This window comes from Sparus aurata, chromosome 15 (genome assembly GCF_900880675.1).
Source record: "Sparus aurata chromosome 15, fSpaAur1.1, whole genome shotgun sequence".
Lineage (NCBI taxonomy): Eukaryota > Metazoa > Chordata > Actinopteri > Spariformes > Sparidae > Sparus > Sparus aurata.
The window spans coordinates 28,810,653-28,822,301 of NC_044201.1; positions in this window are offsets into that span (position 1 = coordinate 28,810,653).

The following is an 11,649-nucleotide window of genomic DNA, read 5'->3' on the forward strand; positions in this document are numbered from 1 at the left end:
AAAAAACAATGTTCTGATTTTCATGGTAGACAATTAAAAAACAGAAAGTGAGCTTAAATGAAATAAAAAAGGTGAAATCCAGAGAGCAAAATGCAGACAATTAAAAAAAAGAAGGTAGGAAACATAAACCAAGAATCTTCTAAGAGCAAAACTAAACCAGGAACAGAAGCACAAGGAACAAACGCTGAACTGGGGAACAGATGTGAAAATGCAGACGAACTGACAGAGTTAGGAATAAATACAGACGTGAATACACGACAGCGACAGAGGAAACCTATGGGGTAATTTAAAAAGGCTTGGACAAACAAAGACAGGAAGTGTAAATCACAACAAGACACATGAGGATAACCCGACAAAATAAAACAGGAACTTAAACTTAAACCCAAAATTATAAACAAGTTTCCCTGTGCAATGGAAGATTTCCTTTGCTGCTAAAAGAGTTGGTGTTCAACAGCGGTGCATTCATCTTCTGTGTCGAGCATCGCCTTTATCAGCACGTAGCACTTCACTCCTCTGCTCTAAGCTGACCTATCAAATACACAAATTACTGATTTTCTGGTGACATTTTTTGAAATGTAATGCCAACAAACTGCACCAATTTGTCGGGAAACAGTGAGTCTTTTAAGCACTTACGATGCAGGAATAAAAAACAGAAAGTGAGCTTAAATAAAAAAAATAGGTGAAATCCAGAAAGCAAAATGCAGAAGGTATGAAACAAAAACCAAGAATCCTCAAAGAGCAAAACTAAACCAAGTCACAACCAGGAACAGAAGCACAAGGAACAAACGTCGAACTGGGGAACTGATGTGAAAATGCAGACGAACTGACAGAGTTCGGAATAATACAGATGTGAAAACACCACAGCGACAGAGGAAACCCACGAAGCAATTTAAAAAGGCTGGGAAACACACAAAGACAGGAAGTGTAATTCAAAACAAGACCCATGAGGATAACCCTACAAAATAAAGCGAGGTTTTCCAGTGCAATGAAATATTTCCATTGCGGTTAAAAGACTTTGCATTTAAGAGCGGAGTGTGCAAAGACATCTTCCACGTCGATCACTTTACTACACTCCTCTGCTCTAATCTGACCTGTCAAATATACAAATTACTGATTTTCTGGTGACATTTTTTCAAATGTAATGCCAACAAACTGCACCAATTTGTCAGGAAACAGCTACTCTTTTAAGCACTTACGATGCAGGAACAAAAAACAGAAAGTGAGCTTAAATGAAATAAAAAGGTGAAATCCAGAGAGCAAAATGCAGAAGGTATGAAACAAAAACCAAGAATCCTGGAAGAGCAAAACTAAACCAAGTCACAACCAGGAACAGAAGCACAAGGAACAAACGCCGGGGAACTGATGTGAAAATGCAGACGAACTGACAGAGTTCGGAATAATACAGACGTGAAAACACGACAGCGACAGAGGAAACCCATGGGGTAATTTAAAAAAGGCTGAAACACACAAAGACAGGAAGTGTAATTCAAAATAAGACACATGAGGATAACCCTACAAAATAAAACAAGGTTTTCCAGTGCAATGAAATATTTCCTTTGCCGTTAAAAGACTTTGCATTTAAGAGCGGAGTGTGCAAAGACATCTTCCGCGTCGAGCACCTCACTACACTCCTCTGCTCTAATCTGACCTGTCAAATATACAAATGACTGATTTTCTGGTGACATTTTTTGAAACGTAATGCCAACATATGATTAAAAAAGATGCACAGACTCTTTGCTTTCTCCACTTCACTTATTTCATGAAGTGCCTCTCGGGTAATCAGCTATTTTTACCGTCTCGCCCTCCAACTTTCCTCTACATCGGCGGCATTAGCATATGAGTCAGAGCACCAGAGGGCAACACATGAGCCGACGTTTAGTGTCCATGCATAAAATGTGCAGAGCAGCGAAAGACAGCTGACTTAAACTTCAGGTTTTCTTTACCTCAGACCTGCCCCGTGTGAGCGCGCAGGTGGATCTGTGGGCGTCGGGTGAAGTATGTTCATCTGCGTTTAACACCACAGGACCCGAGCAGATGCCTCGCTAGCCACATCAGAGAAGGCGGCTCCTCCGCTCATTATTTTTAAATGTCACTGTTGTTATATTTCTCTACATTCAGCCGCGTCTATTGCAAAATGCCACAGCCTCAGCCGAGTGTCTTTCATTTCCGTTCATTGTTTTTTTGTTTTCAACGCACAAATCGATACTTTAAGAATTCAGTCAGAGGAAGTAAATGTGAGTGTGAGTCCCTGAGCAGGTGTTGTTAAAGTGAAGTTGTGAGAAACTCGAGCCCTAATTTTTCCACTAAGTTGACAGAAAAAAGAGAGAGGACAGACTAAGCAGCTCACAGCTGTTTAACCGTGTGAATGATTTGTGCTCGCACTCGTCCTCACGCAACCTCCGCTGTGTTAAATTAAAGGTAATGGTTATAAATAATCCACCAGTGACAAAATGACCTCATTAAACTTTTTGAAATTTTAACTTCTAAACTTTTCTGCAGGTTTTTCCCTCTTCGAGTCGTCACACAGCAGATTTTTTTTGGACTCTGTGGGTATTCACAAGTCTCCCGCTAATCAGTGGAGCATTAGTTTATTATCACAGCGATCTGTTTGCGTTTTAAAGTGCATGTTGCGCAGCGGTTATTATAACATCTGCAGGGTAAATATGTCGAATGAGCAAATCAGCAGCATGTGAGCTCGAGTGCTGATGATTACTGTACGCCACCTGAAGCTTCCAGACAAACTGAGTGATTGTGTGTCTGCGAGCGACAGCAGCTGCCACCAGGTTCAAGGTGTGCAACCAAATCTTCCTGTGGAAATATGTGACCGACTAACTCTGGTTAGAAACTAGCTGGTTTAAATAAAAACCTTTTTGTTAGGGAGGAAGTATTCCGAGCACTTAACATACACACATTTCCATGTTAGCTTGCTGATGTTAGCGCTGCTGCAGACCCGTTTAAAACGTGTGACATCTGTCGCATTGTGTCGTGCGAACAAACAGCTCATTCTCTCTGGAGTGGCCTTTTATTGTGACCAGTCCAAAGCACACCTGTGCTCTAATCATGCTGGTAATCAGCATGTTAATATGCCTCACCTGTCAGCCGGGTGGATTATCTTGGCAAAGGAGAAACACTCACAAACATGGAATTTAAAACGATCGTGCTGAGTAAAAATGTGCTTTCTGTGAGATCTTTTGCTTCAACTCAAGGAAAAGGGGCGAGGTTTATTTTTACAGTCTAATATCATAAACACACAATTTCCTCAAAGGTCTCAAAACTCCTCCAAAGTACGTGACTGGGAAATAAATAAAGGAACCTCAGGAATCGAGTCCGTGATGTGCAAACATGCAGTAGATAGTAAATACTTTTCCATTCTCCGGAGAAACTTTTGCCTTCTCTGGTATAAAAGCTGTCATTTAGGTTTCTTCCCTCAGGTTCACTGATCCCCACCTTTTCAGCGTGCAGTCACGCAGATGTTTTAGCCGTCATTTTGGCGTCTGCAGAAGCCACAGGTGCGTCGTGCTTTGAACAAAGGTACAGCTGCTGTCGGTGAATCCAAGGCAGCGTCGGCGGCACAGGGACATGCTCTCCCAGCTGGATGGCTTGATTCTACACAGTCCACTGACAGGCCAGTGTTTGCAAATGTGGCCCCTGAACGGGAGCGCTAAGAAAGGTTACGTTTTCAACCGCTCCCGCGTCGTGTCCTCTGTCAAAGGGGTTAATTTCCCCTAATGTTCCTCTGTGTGAATGCATGCCAAAGAGCAAGTGTCAGGGGAACTGAGGGGGAGTGTCAGAGTCCTACAGCCTCACAGAGCAACAGGCATGCCCGGCGACTCCTATGTTTCTGTTTCAAAATGCAATATTTTCCCTAGGTCATGTCCATCTTATTGTTATCACACTATGACCAGATACATTGTTTTATGGTGATGGTTTGGGGTTGTTTTCTTCTGGGTTAGAACGATATTACCCTCAATTAAACAGACGTTTGAACATCTGATTGACCGTTTCACTAAATCAGTTGAATTACAGTTTTTAAAAACGTGTCCTTGTTGAGAAAAGAGGGACTTGAGAGGAAGTATAACGGTTCAGGCAAAACAGAAGTTTCCAGGACAGTTTTAGGATTATCTTTATGTCTTTCCCGCTTCAGTGGATTTTATACAGAGGCGGCGAGATGAGCGTTAGAGGCTTGATGACATGAAACATAACTCTGAGCTGGTGTCAGAGTCATTTAGCACTTTATGGCGCTACATGTTCCCGAGGCTGCTGTGCAAGTGTGGGACAGTTTTATTACCTCACTGGACAGATTTGTGAAGGTTTCTCTCCCCGCTCATGAACTTAACATGAACTGAATACCAAATTATTAACAATGAACACAACTTCAAAATGGTTTTGTTTCTTTGTCAAAATGTAGAGGAGCTGAGACTGGAGCAATTTGGATTTTTATTTAAAAGCAGCACATTTGGGAGGAGCGGAGAGATGAAAGAAGCGTTCAGCTCTATATCCTCTTATGATGTCTCCGTCGGATCACTTTGGATTTGCCACAACTTGTACTTCAAGGTGTACTTATTGGTCCTCAGCTGTGAAGCTCTTAATTGAGAACAATTTGAAAAGACGGGTTATTTATGTCAAGCCGTCATTAAGATTGAACTGTTAACAGCTTTGAGGTTAGAGCAGTTAAATGATGCAGCGAGTGGTGATAAGTGCTGCTGGATGCTTTTAAAGGTGCATTTCACTTAAGAGCTGCTTGTTTTCTGCATCATTTAGTCCGGCACAGTTCGTCTCACCGACTGTGACGACCGTCGGCGGCAGCAGAGCTCCACGAGTCCGGCAGGTTAATTCATGTCATGCGTTTGGTTAGCTGACCTTCAGCTCAAAATCAATGGAGTTTGATCAGAAGAGATCAGAAACTGCAATTTGATTCAGATTTGCAACGATTTCTTGGGGGTGAAAAGGTAGGATAGTGTTTGTCCGTTCACTCGAGGGCTGGCAACATGACAGAAAAACTACAAAAGGTGAAAATTGCAGCACAATCAATGAGGGCGTGATAGAAAATATGAACAGGACAGGATAAATGTGTGGAAAGTATGTGTCTGCACAACCACAGGAAAGTTCAAACTTGATGTTTCTTTCAGTTCAATTTCAAAATGCTCTCTTGTGATGACGTTGTGTTTATGCTCAGGTTGTGTTAAGGCTCAAAAACAACTGGTGTTGGTTTATAATGTCGTCACAAACAGGGCTGCAGATGGATCAATGTCCTGTCAAAAATATCTGTATTCTGTTGTCACTAACACGGCTAAAAACTGTCCGCAGGTCTGCTGTGGTGGATCACTTACAAATGCCGAAACCCAGACATGAACAGCAGTCACTGGCTTTGCAGTTTGTCCATCATTTGGGATGAAGAAGAAGTACAAGAAGAGGAAGAGGAGAGTTGCTGTGTCTCAATTCAGGTCTGCATCCTTCTGCGCGAAGGCCACAAATGCTCCTTCTTTTCCCTGTTTTCTACTATCCTTCGTACCCTCACATATCCCAAGATTCCCGAAAAAGAAGAAAGAAAGAGAGAAAATGGCGACATCGTGTGGCGTAGATCGTCACTTTTGCGGGCCAGGGTGGCAGAAATCTTGACGTAAGGGTAAAACATCTGGTGACGCAACCAGGAAATGCTCCAAAGACTAGACCGTCACATTTAACAACGGCTGACGAGGTTATCTCGTCTTCGAAGACCGCAAAGGCCAGGTCCTTTGAAGGACGCAGACCCTGAATTGAGACACAGCAAACGGCTTTTGATCTGGGTGAACATACTCACTTCCTGTATGTGTCAGAGTCAATGTTTGAGTTGGTTGGAGCTGAGATGATTAAAAGTGTGAAGAGGTGTTTTTATTGTTTAACATTTTTCTTCAGTGTTGCCTTGAAAGAGATTCAGACTGTCACTTTATCTGCTCTTATTACCCGAGAACACAATGGAGGAATTTGTTTTTAACTGGAAATAAATGCGATTGGAGTCCTATCATTGAATCACGCTGCAGCTCCAGTGGTTTGACTGCAATTGGAGCTCAGGTGGACCATCTGCCGAGTCAGACAGGCAGATGACCAGATGGCCTAACATATTTACTGGCCCCGCAGCCCCACCGGCAGACAGACCGCAAGGAAAACTGGAGACGGTCCACATCAGCTTCCTGCAAAATAAATGCACACAAACAGACTTTCTCTGCCACAGATGTGCACACACACACACACACACACACACACATAATATGATTCCACTATGATTCTGATCACACAGACATTCAAATAAACTGAAAGAAACAGAAAGAGACAGCGCCATAAAGGGTTCAACTGATGGTCAACCACAATAAACCAAACTAAACAGATAAACGCACAAGTTTTAACTGACCATAACGTGGGAGTAATGAACCCTAGTTCAAATGGTTGGAGGGAAACACTGGAGAGAAGTCTGACAGACAGGAAGTTGTGGAACAGTAACAACGCTCACTTGCTTTAAGTTAAGCCAGAATTTCATCCAACAGTGGATCAATGTGGATCTATAGTCAGAAAACAGGCAGACGGGCTAAATCTTGTAGAAAACATGAATATGGTCTTTTAGGTACTGTGTTTCTATAATCCAAACATCTCTGAAACAGATTTGACATGTTTATCTCCTGCTACCTGCTCTAATAAAAGTCTAGAGCAGGACTTTTTTTAATCAAAATTGAAATATGGGACTCAAAAATAGCATGTACGAAGATTAGACTAGAAATAAAACACGTGTCGACACTTAGAAGAGCACGAACGGGAGAGCGAGTTCCTTTAATTTATTGGTTAATTTTCTGTTCTGGCTTTAAGCCTCGCTGTTCTGTTCTCACAGTACCGGGCCTCCTCTCAGTGTTCTGACCCGCGCTTCAGCGTCTTTTACAGCTTCCGAGCTGCAGTTCTACTTATCTCCCAAGTCATTTTCCTTTCACTGATTTTGTAATCAGCTGCTCATCACGACTTTCTTCGGCCTAGGCTTAATAGGTTTCCCCGTGGCTAATATCAGCTCCTTTACTCTGTTCGCCATTAGCCTCTTTAATGAAAGCGTGACCCCTATCTGCAGCCCTGCCTCTGTCTCCCTCTCGGCCCATCCAAAGCTCTAGACATCACAACGGCAAGGTGATCGAAAATGTCACTTCTCGTCCTTATTCAATTTGATATTATCTGTTATGGCTCCTCGGAGGCTCTCACAAAGCCAGTGCTGGAGATGGCGGCTGAAAGGACCCATTAGGTCGCTTTGTGTTTGTGATATTTTCTCTCTGAGCTTCCTTCACATGGTGCCGCTGCAGTATGAGCTCAGCGCAACATGCAGAGGAGGCCTGCAGATTCTGATCGCAACAGCTGCCGCTCCACTGTTGAAGTGGGTGTACGACAAGCTGAACAATAGGGAAATCTGGTTTGGGAAAGCCAACGCTTCTCATTTCTCATAAACAAGCTGGTGACACGAAAAAAACAAAAAAGAAATTCGAATTTCTAAAATGGCTCTAGTCAGAGTGTGATACTGCTGAGAAGTTCTGTTGTAAAATAACCACAGTATATGTATATGATATATATCATTTAAATGATTTTTGAGTTTTACAGGTTTTAGTCTTTGGCATTGTACACAAGACGGCACAGCGTGCTAACAGGATATGTTGTTTTTTAACAAAGTAAAACCATTTATGTTTCATTATCCTTCAGAAAAAGTCTGTCATGTTAGATCATTAACGTATTTAAATAAATGAACACACGACCAGCCTGTCCTCATCAGAGTAGGACCATAGGGTTGACGATACAAGCAACTTATTAAGACCCATGTTTATGTTCATTGTGAGGTGTCGACCTCTCGTGTCCATAGTTAGTATTATGGCAGGAAAGGAGAAGTTCAGTATGTAGTAAGTAGTGTAAAAGTTGCAAAGTCCCTACAAATTCAAGTTCAAGTTCAAACTAAACGTTTCTTCATGTTGCAACTTTACACTGTGCTGATACTCTGGTTGGTTTTAGCCACGTCTGTTACAAATGTCAACCTTAGACGTACCTGTGGTTTACAGAAACTTAACTGCTAACATCATATCCTGGTGACTGGGCTACAAAGTCCACATGGGGATGAGGACAGGTGGATGGTTTGGTGAAACGAGCACAGGACTTACTGCAGGAGATGGCTGTTAGTGTCCAACGTGAAAACAAACATCAACAGCGACTAATTTTGACCTCTGAACCGTAATGTTATCCTAAACCTAACCATGCTTGAATGTCCCCAAACTACAACCGTACACCAAACATCTGATACAGCTGCTGCTGGTACACTGCAGCAGTCATATTGTTTTGGATACGGTGAAGTATATCTTTCTGGAAAGTCTTGCAAACTCCTGGGATGGTATCCACAGTGATGAGTCTGCTGTCTGACTCCTGTACATGAACGAATCTGAGAGACACAAACCCCTCAGACAGTCTCTCCTCAATATTCTTTGGATTACATGCAACAGTCTGGCAGGAATGTAAAGTGTTGCGGGCGGTGAGCTGGAGTCGTAGCTGACTGTAATCCAGTTTACAGGTTTGTAACGTTTAGTCACCATGAGCAGCGCTCGAAGCAAGCACATAGCGAGTTTGTTATAATGTTGAATGATGCAATTGTGATCACTGGCAGCTAGTTTTGCTGTATACAAGCCCGTGTAAAAGCTTTTGTATGGCAGTAGCAGAGTGTGAATCTCCAGAACTACAGCACAGGTCTGCTTTTGTGGTGCACAAGGCTTTTAGAAAGCCTAAAAATAAAGCATTGTCTGTTTGCGAGGCTCTTTTGTGGTAAAAACCCTCTGCTTGTGTCATTATTGGTGAGAAGACAATGTTACAGCCAAAGACAAGTCTTCAGACTGAAATAAAAATGACTATATTACCAGAACTCTGGTGTTTATGTAAATATACCTGAGGTTACGATGTATATGCAGACACAGGTTTACTGTACTCAGGATGGGCTCTCGTCCTATGGAGTCTGTAAAACCATTTATTTGCTTGGAACGTGTCCTCCCAGCTGTGTCATTACTTTCTTTTTCCTTTTGGAGCTGTAATCGTGAAGACTTCAATAATTAATGACAAACTATTCCTGTAAGTGCTGCTCTGGAGCTGCGGTTCCAACCACGCAGCTTTATTACAAACGTGTCCAAACCGCCATTTACAGGAACAACGGTTATTCCAACGAACGTCGCGATTTAAGTCAAAAGCGCTTTCGGGAATTGCTTATGGGAACATAGTTATCTGTTGAAGTTAAGGCTAATCCTATCTCTGCAGTGAGACGTCTGAAACAGTCACTTTACACAAAGGCTCTAACTCCGGGTCCTTATCCGTGATAATGTGAGAATATTCATGTGAATCTGCTGTGGAGAGCTTAATCAAAATAACCTTTTGGTGTGGTTGGAAAGTGCCAACATAATGTGGACTATCTAGTAAAAGATGCATATTTAAATATAACTGCACTAATGTATACACAAACTAAACCGGTGGTTCTTAAACTGTATGGTACAGTGTGTCACATGGACAAGATAAAAAAGGGAAGCAGTCAAACAGATTTTTCAGTCCTGGGATTCATTTGAGGTTGACCTCCTCTCATCCTGCTGGTGCTTCAACCGGATATCTCTGGTCCAGATCCTGCACAACCAGCTTGTCTTTGTTCATAACTAGCTAGCTTTAAGTTAACGCACATGGAAACCTTCCACTTTTGTAAGTGACACCGGCAGATACTTTTAAGGAGACCTTGGGACCATCTCTAGTCCGTTTGTGGCAAGAAAAACAAATGTTTAAAACAAGACCTGGGGACATTTCTAGTTGTACTTGTTTTGACCAAAACCATAATGTTTTAAGCCAAACCATAATGTTTTCTGAACCCTTACCAAATGTTTTTTGTGCCTAAACCTGACCAGAGCATAGGAACAGCGTTGTGATACGAGAAACATTGAATCTAAAAGTAAGTGAAGTTTTAACTCCTTATATTCTCTGTGGTTTTGCAGAAAAACATCCTTTGCCAACATTTATTCTGGTGTTTGATCACAAAAACATAATACTGATGATAAAGGCTGAAAGTGATGCAGCTCGTGGTCTTTACTCTCTGTCTCATAGAAACACATCTGCACACGCTCTCCATCCTCCCCCTATCTCCCACCTCACCAACCACCCACGTCAAGCACACACACACACCTCTCCAATCACCCTCCTCTACTCCTGCCTTCCAATCTTTTGCACTTTCTCTCCATCGCAGCCCTCCTCTGCAGGTGCTGATACAGTGCACTAATCACCAGCTCGATAAATCAATGGTCCAGCCAATAACCATTACTTCAAATTAGAGCTGCTTGCTCCTGTGAGGGAAAGCAGCTGACACCTTCATAAAGGCTCCTTTCATTAGCGGCTATCGACCTGGCCGAGCTAGCACAGAACCTGCAGGACAACACACACGGTTGGGGGTGTGGAGGGGAGGAGAAACAGCAGGGGGGAGGAGTGAGGAGGAGAAGAAAGAGACAGACAGTTAAAGGGAAGAAAACCAAAAGTTGGTTCCAGTAAATAAATCTTGGCTGCAGATAAATTCCCTCTGCCAGAATTTATCCTCCTTGAACAGATGGGATTGGGTTCACTGCGTCGGAGAGGGGCAGAATTACTGTACTCGTGTGTGTGTGTGTGTGTGTGTGTGTGTATATGTGTGTGTGTGTGCTTGTTTTTGAGGAAGAAAAGGGATTGGTGGATGCATAAAATGGCAGCCCCTCTCTCTCTCTTTCTGTCTCGCTCTTTCTTTCCGTCTCTTTCGCTCCCTCTCCAAGAAGAAGCACAAAACTGGTGCATCAATGTGGGTCAGATGTAAATGAGCGCTACGGGTCGAGCTGGTGTTGCCTCGCCCGCCCCGGTGGGATCCCCCAGCTGAGCACCACCTCATGTTGTAACGGCAGCCCGTCACACTGTTGGTTTATACAGTGGATCACTTATGTAAGGGGCAGTCGTCTGATTATGATGTGGCTGGTGTTCACTCCCCGACCCACAGATGGCAGTGTGGTATAGCCGGTTTGAGCTGACGGTGATGGTCATCATTGTCCAGTCGTGCTGTTTGAAACAGCATAAAGCCAGTTTCAGGTCAACACACCGCCCATGGAGAAATAACACCGCAGACAGTAAAAGGGTTTTAAAAAGCAGGCACAGATCCTGGTGGAGCTCAACACAACTGCAGCACATCCACCTGTAATGAACCACGTTCCACCAGCGATGAACGCTTCTGCTGACACGCAGAGGCATTTGTTTTTACCTCAGCTCAGCTTCACCGGGCGGCGTGTTAATGACTGCTCTGTGCTCACATGAAGACAGTCTTCACCAGATACAAAAATAAATACACTCGCTGTTGATACACATGCCTTCTTGTGTAGGGCTGCTAAATGTCAGAGGGATGCTACTCAGGGTACAAATTGTCCGACCGACCCTGCAGGAGGCTGCTGCTCACACCGACGGTCAATATTGTTTTACTTTCACCCCAATCACAATCAGCGCCTTACAAACTTTAATTTCAATCTATACCTTTAGCAGCGATGGTCAGGAAATGACCACTGTGATGGCCAGGTGGGTGTTTTGGAGGACAATTTATTGTGTCCTTTAGGTGTAAGGTCAGAATAAATGTTA